Source organism: Hordeum vulgare, chromosome 7H (assembly GCF_904849725.1).
Source record: "Hordeum vulgare subsp. vulgare chromosome 7H, MorexV3_pseudomolecules_assembly, whole genome shotgun sequence".
NCBI classification, from domain to species: Eukaryota; Viridiplantae; Streptophyta; class Magnoliopsida; order Poales; family Poaceae; genus Hordeum; species Hordeum vulgare.
In genome coordinates this window covers 270991428-271005579 of record NC_058524.1, presented here as the reverse complement: position 1 = coordinate 271005579, position 14152 = coordinate 270991428, and the positions used below count along the sequence as shown (strand labels likewise).

At 39.7% G+C, this 14152-nt stretch overlaps 1 long non-coding RNA gene across 1 annotated transcript; it reads left to right on the top strand.

The window, feature by feature from the left end:
- The first annotated feature begins 9122 nt into the window (after positions 1–9122).
- Positions 9123–11766, top strand: LOC123408846. Its single transcript, XR_006612793.1, has 2 exons — positions 9123–9658; positions 9752–11766. It is a non-coding gene; the product is annotated as an uncharacterized LOC123408846 (long non-coding RNA).
- Positions 11767–14152: the final 2386 nt, after the last annotated feature.

The window sequence follows — 14152 nt, the reverse complement described above, 5'->3', positions numbered from 1 at the left end:
ATATTTTTTTGGACTAACCTATTAATTCAGTGCCAAGTGCCAGTTCCTGTTCTTTCCATGTTTTTGACCCTTTTTCAGGCGGAGTCCAAACGGAATAATTCTTTCGCGATGATTTTTTATGGAAAATATCAAAAATACTGGGAAGAAAAAGATACCGGAGAGGGGTCCCGAGGAAGCCACAAGCCCTGTCGGCGCGCCCCCCCAGGACGCACCAACCAAGCTTGTGGGCCCCTCAGGGGCCCACTTGACGCAACTCCACCGCCATCTGGTCCTATAAATCCAGAAACCTCCAGAAAGAAACATACATCGGGAGTTCCGCCGCCGCAAACCTCTGTAGCCACGAAAAACCGATCTGGAACCCGTTCCGACACCCTGCCAGAGGGGGAATCCATCTCCGGTGGCCATCTTCATCATCCCGGCGATCTCCGTGACGAGGAGGGAGTAGTTCTCCCTCGGGGCTGAGGGTATGTACCAGTAGCTATGTGTTTGATCTCTCTCTCTCGTGTTCTTGAGATGTCTTGATCTCGATGTACCATGGTCTTTGCTACTATAGTTGGATCTTATGATGTTTTTGCCCCTCTTCCTCTTGTAATGAATTGAGTATCCCCTTTGGATTTATCTTATCGGAATGAGTCTTTGAGAACACTTGATGTATGTCTTGCACGTGTCTATCTGCTGTGATCAACTTGCGGGTTTGTGACATCTGGGAACCTATGCATATGGGTTGGCACACGTGGATTCATGTGAGTACTTGATGTATGTTTTGGTGATCAACTTGCGGGTTCGTGACATTGGGAACCTATGCATAGGGGTTGGCACACGTTTTGACTCTCCGGTAGAAACTTTGGGGCACTCTTTGAAGTTCTATGTGTTGATTGAATAGATGATTCTGAGATTATGTGATGCATATCGTATAATCATGCCCACGGATACTTGAGGTGACAATGGAGTATCTAGGTGACATTAGGGTCTTGGTTGATATGTATCTTAAGGTGTTATTCTAGTACGAACTCTATGATGGATCGAACGGAAAGAATAGCTTCGTGTTATTTTACTACGGACTCTTGAATAGATCGATCAGAAAGAATAACTTTGTGGTGGTTTCGTACCCGACAATAATCTCTTCGTTTGTTATCCGCTATTAGTGACTTTGGAGTGAATCTTTGTTGCATCTTGAGGACTAGTTATATGATCCAATTATGTTATTATTGTCGAGAGAACTTCACTACTGAAAGTATGAACCCTAGGCCTTGTTTCCACGCATTGCAATACCGTTCGTGCTCACTTTTGTTACTAGTTACCTTGATATTTTTGTAATTTCAGATTAGAAAAACCTATATCTACCATCCATATTGCACTTGTTTCACCATCTCTTCGTTGAACTAGTGCACCTATACAACTCACCATTGTATTGGGTGTGTTGGGGACATAAGAGACTCTTTGTTATTTGGTTGCAGGCTTGCTTGAGAGAGACCATCTTCATCCTACGCCTCCCGCGGATTGATAAACCTTAGGTCACCCACTTGCGGGAAAATTGCTACTGTCCTACAAACCTCTGCACTTGGAGGCCCAACAACGTCTACAAGGAGAAGGTTGCGTAGTAGACATCAGTAGGTTAGTCCATATATGTGTAAAATGATATATAAGTGTAGCAAAACATATAATAATGTCACCCAAAATATCATGGAATAAGCAAAAATTATATATACGTTTGGGACGTATCAACATCCCCAAGCTTAATTTCTGCTCATCCTCGAGTAGATAAATGATAACACAATAATTTCTGTGGTGACATGCTAACACACATATAAGAACTTCAAAGTAAAGCAAGTGAGATATGCAATCCAGGTCAAGACAATAACAAGCTAGAGTGTATATCTAGTATTGAAATTAGCAAAGTAAGAACAAAATGGTGCAAGGGCTCTCGCTGTCCGTGACTCGAATGTCTCCAAATGGTGTTTGAGTGCAAGAAGTAGGAGATGGGTTGAGATCATAATATTTTCTTTAATTGAGAACTCAATCTACTAAAATTTTAGACTTGGTCTCCTTCGGAATCTTAGTTTGACTCATCCCCAGACCACTAGTCAGACACAAGTGAAAATGATCCTCTCCCTTTCGACTTTGAGCACTCATGCAATGGATGAGCGTAAGCAAGATATGTTGGCACTTAGGATGGTAAATAGAATAATGATGGGGAAGAAGACAAAAATGTGTGGAAGGCTCACATAAATGAGGACAACCATAGGCGAGAGAAAGGCAAATGATAGATATGATACGAGGAGTAGGGATTGCCATGTAACGGATGCACATATGAGCTAAGGTAAGCTCTCCAATGGAACTAGTGGGGGTGCATCCAACTTGTCAGCTCATGAAGACCTAGAGCTCCTTTGAGGAGGCTCGTCATTGGAATATGCAAACCAAGTTCTATAGTGTAAGGGTCCCCACATAGTTATGCATGAATGATAATCTCTATGTATTACGAATATAGCAATGGAGTACGAGTGTGGATCTTTCAAAAGGAATAGTAGTGTTTCCCCCTTCTATCTTTTTATTTCTTTTTCTCTCTTTTTTTTGTGGCCTCTTTGGCTCTTTCTTTTATCTCTCATTTGTCCTCTTTGGGATCTTTTGTTTTGTCCTTTTTGGGATCTTTTCCTCACTTAAGGGAAACACTCTATGTTTTACATGAATAAAAAGAAGATCATCACACTTTATAAGAAGTACTCAACATAAAGACAAGTGAAAACTATCATGATGTATGCAAATGTATGCCCCTACGAGTGTAGCGGGATATTCAATGATACTAGCGCGTCATGTAGCAATAATAAGGGAAAGGCCCAACTCATGCAGCTCCTCGATCAAGCAAAATCATGTATGACATGAAGATCAGGTCATGAGATGGTGGATGTTGCATGGGAATGTATCTCGGAAAGGCTATGGAAATGCCTTAATAGGTAGGTATGGTGGCTGTTTTTAGGAAACATATGATGAGGCTTATGTATGACAGAGCGTATCATGTCATGGGTTTGGATGCACCGGCGGAGTTTGCACCAACTCTCAATGTGAGAAAGGGCAATGCACGGTACCGAAGAGGCAAGCAACATATGGATGGTGGAAGTGCCAACAATCGGATACTCACATTAGTCCGAAGAACTCATATACTTATTATCGGTAACTCCCTATCTAGTTAGGAAATTCTCAAAGAGAAAAGTACCCGAGGAGGAGTGTTTGGGGGTTTGCTTATCCTTGCGCATCCTCGACTCATGGTAATGTGAGGATACTCTATATATTCCAACCCCTCCATAGGTTAGCGATCAATTTAGTAGCTAGAGTTATCAACTAATTTTTAGTTTTTGAAAAACACACGGATTTCCCAAAATACGACACCTATCACTAATAGGCTCAAGCTCTTGGTACCAATAGTCCAAACATTACTCAAATCAATACCTCAAAACTATTGCAAGTTACTACTATACTTAAATAGCAACCTCAATTACCTACTCATGGAAGACACACAACTCAGTGCAACAAGCCAACTCTCTAAACAAGATAAGCATGATAACTCAAGAGAGTTCCAAAAGCAACCTAAATAAAAGCTCTTAAAAATATAACCATGAAAACTATGAGCTAGGCATGACAGTAGCAATGGAAAGATAAAGAACACACAAAAAAGATAAGCATGCAAACATATGTTGTGTTCTAGAGTGGAATGGAGCGTGTTTCTCTCCCAAACAAGGTAGGCTAGGTTCCGACTTTTTATGAACAGCAAGAAAAACTAAAACCAACTAAAAAGTAAAGAGTGGGACGCTCCAAGCATAGGACATAACATATGAATTGATAAAAATATAGCATGGAGATGGACGAACTATTGATTGATGATAGAGAAAGGGATGCACGGGGGCATCCCCAAGCTTAGACGCGTGAGTCTCCTTGAATATTTCTTGGGGTGCATGGGGCATCCCCAAGCTTGAGCGCTTGACACTCCTATATCTTCTTTCATCATCTTCCATCGCATACTTGAAAACTCCCTTCATACGAAACTCATCATAAGCTGATTAGAGTGGTTAGTACCCTTAATAAAATAAATTATTACCTGCTGGAAATAAAAAATTTCATGAATAGCTACTGGTTATCATGATTGCCAAAAGGTTTTTTCAAATAAAAAGTAAGCTTAGGATTTGCAAAACAATGAAAACTCAAAACATGGCAGAATATGTGAAAAATAGAACAACATGTAGTAAATAATTTATTCGGGGCACTTATGCAACTCAAACCAAAAAACTCAGAACAGATGCCTGAAAGGAAATTATGTAGAGCATGTTGTCAAACAAATTCAGACCAAAAATATGATCTGGTGATGTTTGGCAAATTTTTCCGTCAAGCAGACAAAATCTGTTTCTGGAAAGCATGTCACAATTTTTGAACTTTCTTGCAATCGGAGGCTATAACTTGGCACAAAGCTAAAAAATAAAGATACAACGATGTTGCTATAGTAGTAACAAACATCAATACCACTAAAATTGAAAGTAAAAACAAATTGGGTTGCCTTCCAACAAGCACTTTCTTTTATGCCTTTGAGCTAGGCATAATGCAAGAAGATCAAGTGTTATCAACTCCAATAACATAACTTGCCTGAGTAACAGACTTGTAAGGTAACTTAACCTTCTTTCGAGGGAAGTGTTCCATTCCATTTTTAAGGGAAAATTGGAATTTAATGATCCCCTCTTTCATGTTAATGATAGCACCAGCGATGCCGAGAAAAGGACATCCCAAAATAATTGGACATGAGGGATCACACTCAATGTCCATAATAATAAAATCAACGGGCACATAATTATCATTGACAATAACAAGCACATCATCAATTCTCCCAAAAGGTTTCTTTATGGAAGAATCAACAAGACGAACACCAAAAGAACATTGATCATAAGGTTTCAAATCAAGCATATCATACATTCTTTTGGGCATAACGGAAGCACTAGCTCATACATCACATAAGGCAAAGCAAAAGATATTATTCAATTTAATATTGACCATAGGATCCCATCCATCTTCTAGTTTCCCAGGAATAGAAGTAGCTAGGTTGAGCTTATCCTCGCTAGCTTTATAAAGAGCATTTGTAATATGCTCGGTGAAGGCAATATTGAGTGTACTAGTGTGGGGGTCTTTAGCCATTCTTTGCAAAAAGGTGGTAACTTCAAAAATACTACAATTGTCAAAATCAAGGTTACTACCATTAATTAAAGCGGTAGTAATTTCATCTAAGCTCATTCTTTTGGTAGTCTATAAATTCGAAGGACCTTCTTTTCCTATAGATGAGGTATTAGCATCACCATTAATAGGTTCATTGGGACTAGGGGTGTGGTGTGTGGTAAAAGTTTTGAGATCCTCAACAACTTGTATAGTAGCAATGGTAGTGTGTGTAGGAAGGCTCTTAGTCCTATATTCCTCTTCTTTTTCTCTAGCCCATCTATCTTTAAGTTTGGCTAGCATTCTTATGTTCTCATTAATTTGGACTTGGATAGCATTCATGGGTGTGGTGTTCGTTTCCTCAAGGGGGGAAGTTCTAATTTTAAGCATCTCTACATCATGAGCTATGTTGTCCACCTTCAAAGAGAGACGATCTAATTTTTCTAATTTCTGTTCTACTCTCTTGTTGAAGGATTTTTGAGAAGTGATAAAGTCTTTAAGCATGCTCTCTAATTCAGTAGTGGAGTTTTTGGTGCTAGGATAATTGTTGTTGTTCCACGGTTGTTGGATGGAAACGGTCTAGGATTTCTACCAAAATTACTCCTATAGGCATTATTATTTAAGTTGTTCCTAGAGATAAAATTAACATCAACTTGCTCTCTTTCTTGAGCAACCAAAGAATTTAAAGGAACATCATGATGATCAATAGGAGCTTGCTTAGTAAGTGGAGTCATGATCATGTCAACCTTATCATTAAGGGAGGAGATCTCCTGAACAGAGTTTACCTTCCTACATATTTGAGCTCTCTTGGTGTGCCATTGAGAATAATTTATCATCATCTCATCCAGTAATTTTGTGGCAGCACCAAGTGTAGTTGACATAAAGGTTCCTCCCACGGTCGAGTATAATAGATTCCGCGAGGTAAAGTTCAATCTTGCATAGAAAGTTTGGATAACCATCCAAGTAGTCAAACCATGTGTAGGGCAATTCTTAACAAGAGATTTCATACGTTCCCAAGCTTGAGCAACATGTTCATTATCCAATTGTCTAAAATTCATAATGTTACTTCTTAACTGGATAATCTTAACAGGAGGGTAGTACTTCCCAATAAAAGCATCTTTGCACTTATCCCAAGAATCTATGCTATTCCTAGGCAAAGATTGAAGCCACACTTTAGCTCCTCCTCTCAAGGAGAAGGAAAAAGCTTAACTTTAACAATATCACCATCTACTTCATTATATGTTTGCATATCACAAAGCTCAACAAAATTGTTCAAGTGATAAGCAACATCATCTCCAACACCGGAAAATTGATCTTTCATCACTACAAGAAATATGCTCATACATGACGTTTCTTAAGATGTCGTTGATGAATTCGTCATAAATCTATGACGATTTCATCCGAGATCGTCGTAAACCGTTTGAGGGGATCAAATCTACATATAAATTACGACGATGTGAGTTAAAAACATCGTAACCGCATAAGATGAGATCGTCATAACTTTTACGACGATTGTAAAAATGTCGTAACATGTTCTAACTATGTTGACATGTCACTCGTGGGTCCATTCTATCCCATTTCATCCTAGTTTGTGAAGCAACCTACTATTCTGTCAGTCCAAAAATTCTCGAACAATTCTCATAAATACTTTGGATCATATATTCCTCAAATATGTGAAGACCCTTCCTTCCATAGTTCAAAAATAATTCAACAATATTCATTTTCCTATTTTGTTCAGAATAGCACTTTGTGAAGGAATTGTTATTTATATTTCTTTAATTACCCTCATATTTTTTGGGCACTGTTTCATATCCAAATCATTGCCTCATGAAAACTTTCGTAACCATTTGCCTAGTAAATCTTTCTCAGCAAATTTCCAAAGTTTGTGTTCAACTAACAGCTTTGTGAAGAAAGTACTAGATAGGAATATCCTGATGAGTTGAATTTTTCCACATCTTTTATGTGCCCAAAACATAGCTCTCCACAGAATTTTATACCCATCTAACAATCCATGTGAGCTCATCATCCAATCTTTGTTTCTGGTAATATTTTCGTTTTGTGAAGCAACTATATTTTATATTGATTTATAGTTGATGAAACTTTACCACGGGATGAAACTGACCATATAATCTCACTTCACAAATTTTAGCTCATTTAATTCAGCCATTTTCCCTCAATATTTTTTCCAATATTCTGTTCAGTAGAGAGCATTATGAACGAAGTACAATTTTTATTTATCCAAAATTTATTAAATTTTAGAGTGCCTTAATGTGCCCAAATTACCGTTCTCCTTCAAATTTCAGCTCAATCCAATTATCTATGTAAGCACAATTTCAGTTACCATTTTCTGTTCAGATTGGCACATTGTGAAGGAAGTGTCACTTTGGCATGTCCAAATCTAACCCGCTTCGAGCTGAATCGACATAAATTTGTCCTTTTTACGAGAGGTGGATAAAAGCTTTTAACACCGAACAATTTTATAAATTGTACATTAAATATGACCTAGTATTTTAGAAAAGTGATTTGGTCCAATTTTGAAACAAATATATGGTAGGTCCTTCACAAAAAAACTCATTTTGGGCACTTCAAAAATGGAAAATGAATTTTTCATACAAGGAAAATGAAAACTTCCTTAAACAACATTGTTTGCCATTGCAATATGCATCTTTGTGCATAATATTAGATCTTTTGTACAAACTATGTCATGAATGTGGACATAAGATTGATCATTTGACTTGAAAGTCATGAATCTTCACACATGATAGCTCATTTTTTAGAACTCTTTTTAAAATTAATTACTGTATTATAAGTTTTTTATTTTTCCTCGTAACTTGGTCACATATAATGACACAAATGGGAAGGTTTTCCAATTTTTTGATATTTTTTTGAAATTTTTATGGCCATTTCAAAAAGCGGTCAAAACGACGGGTATAACCGTTCCTACGTAGTTGTTGACTCTTGGAATTATTCTGTGTTGCTATCATTAAATAGATACCTGTGTAACTCCCATCCCAAGGATCCCACATCGCCGCCTGCGCGAGGGACCCAACGATCAAGGGCCGCCTAAGCCGGGATGCGGGTGAATCGGACGCTGGTCGATCTTGCCAGTCCGGGCGATCCTCGTGCGGTGAACAAAGGTATGGGTGTTGGCGATAATGGCCGATGCTTCACCTACACGAAACTGCTCGACTCAGTTTCTAGGCACGCATTCATGGCGGGTAATGGCGTACATAAACTGATCGGTCCACCTCACCTCTTTGGCTCATATACTTCATGCTATTTATTCTCTGCTCTTTGCATCTTTCCCAAAGTTTTGGATTTCATTCGAAAAAAACAAAATTCCAACGATTTTCGTCCATCTCGTTCTGGACCGGTATTACTCTGTACCGGCCCAAAAAATTCGGCCTTTTTTAAATTTACAGCCCAGCCCGTGGTCCACTACAGCCCACAAATACCACCTCTGGTATAAAAGCACGAGCTCACCTTCTCCTAACCCTAAATTTCATCTTTCCCGTCTCCATCCCACTAAGCGGCGGCTGCAGCGCCGCCTCCTCCATCCACCTCCCACCTCCCACCCCCTTCCCAATCTCCCCAGCAATCACTCCTTCCAGTCGACGGAGTTCGAAAGCGTCATGGAGAATCACCGTGCCGACCAGGTGCGCGGTGGCAGCTCCATGGAGCGCGGCTGCACAACGTCGATGCCCGGGTAGGTGGGCGCCGGCGTCGAATGAGCACCACGCGGCGCATCCATCTGGGCTCAGGCGGCACCGGGTGGTGGCAGCACCATGGAGCGCGACTGCACAACGTCGATGCCTGGGTAGGTGGGCGCCGGCGTCGAAGGAGCAGCACGCGGTGCATCCATCTAGGCTCGGGCAGCGCCCCGGCGCCGGACGCACGCGCCGGCCTTCAGGGACGGCAAGCTGAGCATGGTATTGTTCGTGTATCCCGTAGATGCATGTCTATCTTGATGTAGCAAGCTGTGTGAAGCGGCAAGTCACTTGAGGGCTGGATCGTGTCTGTAGATGCAAGCTTATTTGTTAGCTTTTTAATCTTGATGCAGCATGCTGTGTGAAGCGGCAAGGCACTTGACGGCTGGATCGTCAGTGTGTGTAGCTGTTGTATTTTACAGTCCTACCAAATCGATCGGTCATGTTACGCTCTCCCAATCTTCTTCCTTGCCACACGCCCATATTTTTCCTGTGACATATTCGTTTTTTAACAGCTAATCTGTTTCTTTGCATCTCCCCTTCATGTATATAGCGTACTCATGCCCTATGAACTCATCGCTCTGACCACAATAAGTATAGCTCGATTCACCAGCGAAGCAAGATGTGGTGAGGTACAGAAATGAGTTGCAGATTTCTATGCACAAGAGCAAGGTCAAGCTCCAGGTTCGGTCGTGGAACATCTGAATGAGATTTCTGTTCATCTGTCCAAATATACTTCAATGATTCCATGAGTGTTGATTCAGGTGGTACAACTGACCAAGCAAAGGCAAAATTCAATTTGTTCTCTTTCTTAGCCGCCTCTTTACCTAATTACCGTTATTGGCAATTTTGTGCAGAGTGCTGTTAACGATGGAGCATTTGGAATTTATTCCTATTCACACGTAGGTGTCTTGACCCTAATGTATATTTAATCTGCTCTTCTGTCAACGTACACGTACGTTTGAAGGTTTGGTGCTAGCAAAATTCAAATAATTTACCTCTTTTGTTATTAACCAGTATGATAGATTTTATAACATTTTATAACCGAAATTGTTGATTTTCTTTTTTGCATGAAACTTTGAAAACAATATGACCAAATCTCCTTAATACAGTTAACCATGGGAGGAGTTCACTGATAGTAGATGGCAGACATAATATTTTAATTTCATACATCACAGCTGCAGGATAACATGCTAAAATGCTAAGGAGGATGAGTAAGAGTACATGGCTTTACATTACCAAATGGATTATTATAGATGTTTTCTGTCATTTTGTAGACTTGCTCTAAGTTATGTGGGCTTCTGGCTACAGTTTATTGTTCACAAAACATGAAAAAACAAAATCGAGGAGGGTATTTGCATATAGCAGTAGCTCCAGCATCTGCAATACTGTGTGCTTTTCCTTCTTTTATCTTAAGATTACTGAATCAGCCGATCCTTCATTGTTGTGTGTGATGTGTACAATTGTAGGATGCTATTAAAAGAAATTATGATTAATGTAAGACGTACATGGTGTTTCATTCGCATTTTATACACTACATTTGATATCTTTTAGACGTACATGTTGCACTTCTGAGTTTCAATATCCGTCGGTCTGTTGTAAAGTGAATGAACCTATTTTTATATAGAAATCACATCCAACTATAGAAACATTCTCTTTAGTTTGGTCAACCCCCCATGCTTAGTTCTACCTCTTATTGTCTAGACAAGTACTTATATTGATAACAATCTTAGTGAAATGATAGTGCCGATAAATCTTTAGAGAACAACTGAACTTAAGAAAAATGTATGCTACTTTTGATCCTACATACTAATTATAGTACTATGTTTATGGAGAGTATAGTGCGAGTTACTCCATGTAAGAAAAAGTAATATGTCTTCTGGGCATTCAGAAAGAAATAAATGTTATCTAAATGTGTAATCTGATAATTACATAACTAGCCCGTGCTGGTGCCCGTGCTGGTGCGCGGGTTGACGACTAGTAATATTAATAGTTATTATTATGTGGTGACCTGGACATGTGCCCAGATCCATATATGCATGTTTGGTACCTGTATAGATCTACAAAGGGAACAACATCTGACACTGCCTGTCCTCCGATTAATTATAAATAATATTACTACATATTGTTACTATCTGGCACAGTAATTTTTAGATTTTTCTTCTCAAACACGAATACAAGTACATGGCAGTTTGTATTAGAATTTCGTCGATTCGTCATGCTTCCCTAACTACCATCAGGGAGTGGATCAAGATGATGCGCTATACATGCATGTTGCTATGCTATTTATGTGGGTGGGAGTTGATCATTCAGTAATCAACAATGTCGACTCATGCATTGTGTTTTTCTGTTACTACTTGTATTTATTCCTGGTATATGCCTTTCTCGCAATTGTGTATCAAGTTGGTATGCTGAACATTGACGGATTCTACGATCAACTAGTGCATCATACTTGTTTTCCTTCAAAGTTTTCCTGAATATTATTATTTTTGTGTGCAACTTATCTTAGAGTGGCCATGTATGTCAGTATACTCAAGTAACTGAATGTATTCACGTTAACTTTGTTAAGTACTAGTAGATTCAGAAATTTAGTTCATAGAATTATTGGTAGGAGCAGTTAACGAGTCAAACAAAAATATCCATATGCAAATGTCGGTCTATGTTTGATTCAATTTGGTTTGCTCTGCTACTAAAGCTCCTATCTGGTCTAATGTTTTTTGTTTTGTCTCTTTTTCTGTTGCTAGAAAAGTGATGAGAAGATGTCGTTCTTGCTATATTCCTATGTAAGGAAATGTATTTATGAGATGATTTATTGTGATATGTAAACCTGAGAGATGTATTATGTGATGTTATATGATGGATGATTTTAATTTGAGTTGGAGTATTCTTGATTTGAATATGAAATAGTGTTGGATTTAATATTGGACAAATAATTGGGTTGCAAAGGCCCAACAAATAGAAATGAAACCAAGTTCAGGAACAAAAAGTTGCTGAATTTAAAAATGAAAAAGGTCAAAACTGAAACTGGACCAAATGTATTTAGGCACTAAAAGGCCAGGGTCTAAATTATAATGATAAAAAAAATTCGAAAAAAACATACTAAAGTGGCTGTAAATATGCTAAGGCCTAAAAGAAGTCCAATAAAAAAAAGCCGAAAAAAATAAAACCAGCCCATGTGATCAATTGAAATGGGTTGGGTTGATTTCAACTATGATGTTTTTATTTTGTCGTAACTTTGCCACGTAGGACTGCCACGTAGGACTGAGTTATATTGTCAACGATGATTTAGGATCGTCGTAAAGGTTACGACGATCCAGGAATCGTCGTAGAAGTTACGACGATTTCGATCAAAACGTCGGTGCTGTTCATTTCTGACGCTCCGTTTTCGACGCTTGGTTTTTCGTCGTGAGATCGTCATAAACTAAAAACCGTTACGATGTAGCGACGAAAATATAGCGTCGTGTATTAGCATATTCCTTGTAGTGCATAACTAAGTTCAGTAAACCAGGTTTAATCTCATAGGACATAGCCTCAGTGGCAGGAGCAGCAATAGGAGGGCAGATAAAGTCAGTGTTGTTGTGACTAGTGAAGTTACACAACTTGGTGTTTTTTCAATGGAACCCATAGCATCAGCAACAAGCAAGAACAAAGCAACTAATTTTTTTGTGTTTTTTGGTATAAGACTCTAAATCAAAAACTAGGAAGCAAACTAACAAGACTAAAAAGCAAAGGTATAGGATAGTGTGCAACTCCCCTATTTTGAAGACTGGAGTCCCCGGCAATGGCGCCAAAAAACTTGGCTTGATGACGAGATGATGTATATACTTCTCGCACCTCGTTGGTTACCCCAAGTGGAAGGTTGAGATGTAGTCAATAGCAAGTTTTCCCTCACACGAAGACCGTAAGGTTTATCGAACCAGGAGGACTCCTAGGATCAACAAGTAGGTGTTTGCTGTCCTGGCTAGCAGTAGATGTGGACCTGCACACACACAAATAACTTTGCTCCCAACGAGTACAGAGAGGTTGTCAATCTCTCAGGCCTTGTAGTTTGCAAAGGATCAAAACACAAGCGGGAAAAGTAATAGTGATTGCAACGGAAAAGTTAATGAAAATGGTAAATGATGGAGGCGTAAACAATGATGGTGATATGAACCGGAGTCACATGATGTTCAGTAGTGATGTCTCTCTCCCAAAAGACGATAAACAACTATGCTTGGGTAAACAAATTACAGTTAAGTAATTGACAAAATTATGAATGCACCGCAATGCTAATTATGGAAGTTGATAGTTAGAGGTTCAATAGTAATGGGCAGTACGCCAAGACAAGTAGACCGTTTATTCATCAGCATCTACTTACTAATCATCCATCTTGAGATATCTATCCGGAACATCTCGCCGATATTATGTTGCGATCCCCACCCAAAGTGTAAACTCAAAGCAACGAACAACTGCATTAACGAACTATGCGTAAGGTAAACAATCCTTGCAACCATGGTCACAAGCACCGTTGTTTTCTCCCTAGTGCCAACAACACATCCCCTAGTCTCATGTTTCAGTCACTCAAGATAGACATCGAGGGTCATGAACCCACAATCATGCATAACGTTCCCTCTTGGAGTTACAATCTACTACCCAGCCAAAGCAATAAATAGCAAAGGAGAACATGCATGAATCACTAAGGAACATAATATAAAAGGATAGTCAAATATATAACTCATAACAATCTGAACATAATCTCATAATCCATCGGATCCCAACAAAGCGAGCATAGCAATAGCAAAAGAATTACATAGATGCCTTGATCATGTAGGGCAGCTCACAAGGACTAACCATTGAAGCACAAGATTGGAGAGAAGACATCACATAGCTACTGTTCATGGACCCATGGTCCAAGGAGGACTACTCACGGCAGGTCCGGGAAGCGTCCATGGCGGTGGAGAAGCTCCCGGAGGTCAATCCTCCCTCCGGCAGGGTGCCGGGAAGAGGTCTCGTGACGCTCCCGATCTCGGAAGCGCCGCGGTAGCGGAACAATGGAGAAATTCGTGATTCTGGATCTCATATAGGGTTTTTCTCGTCAAGGGGTAAATATAGAAGAAAGGAGGGCACCACAGGGCGTGCGAACCACCCAGGCGGCCTCATGGCGCGGCCAGGGGGTAGGCCACGCCCACAGGTTGCCTGGGCGGCCCCTCGCCCCCTTTCGTGCTTCGTGAAGCTTCTGGTGCGCTAATTTTTTATATATTTTTCTCGGGATTTTTCTG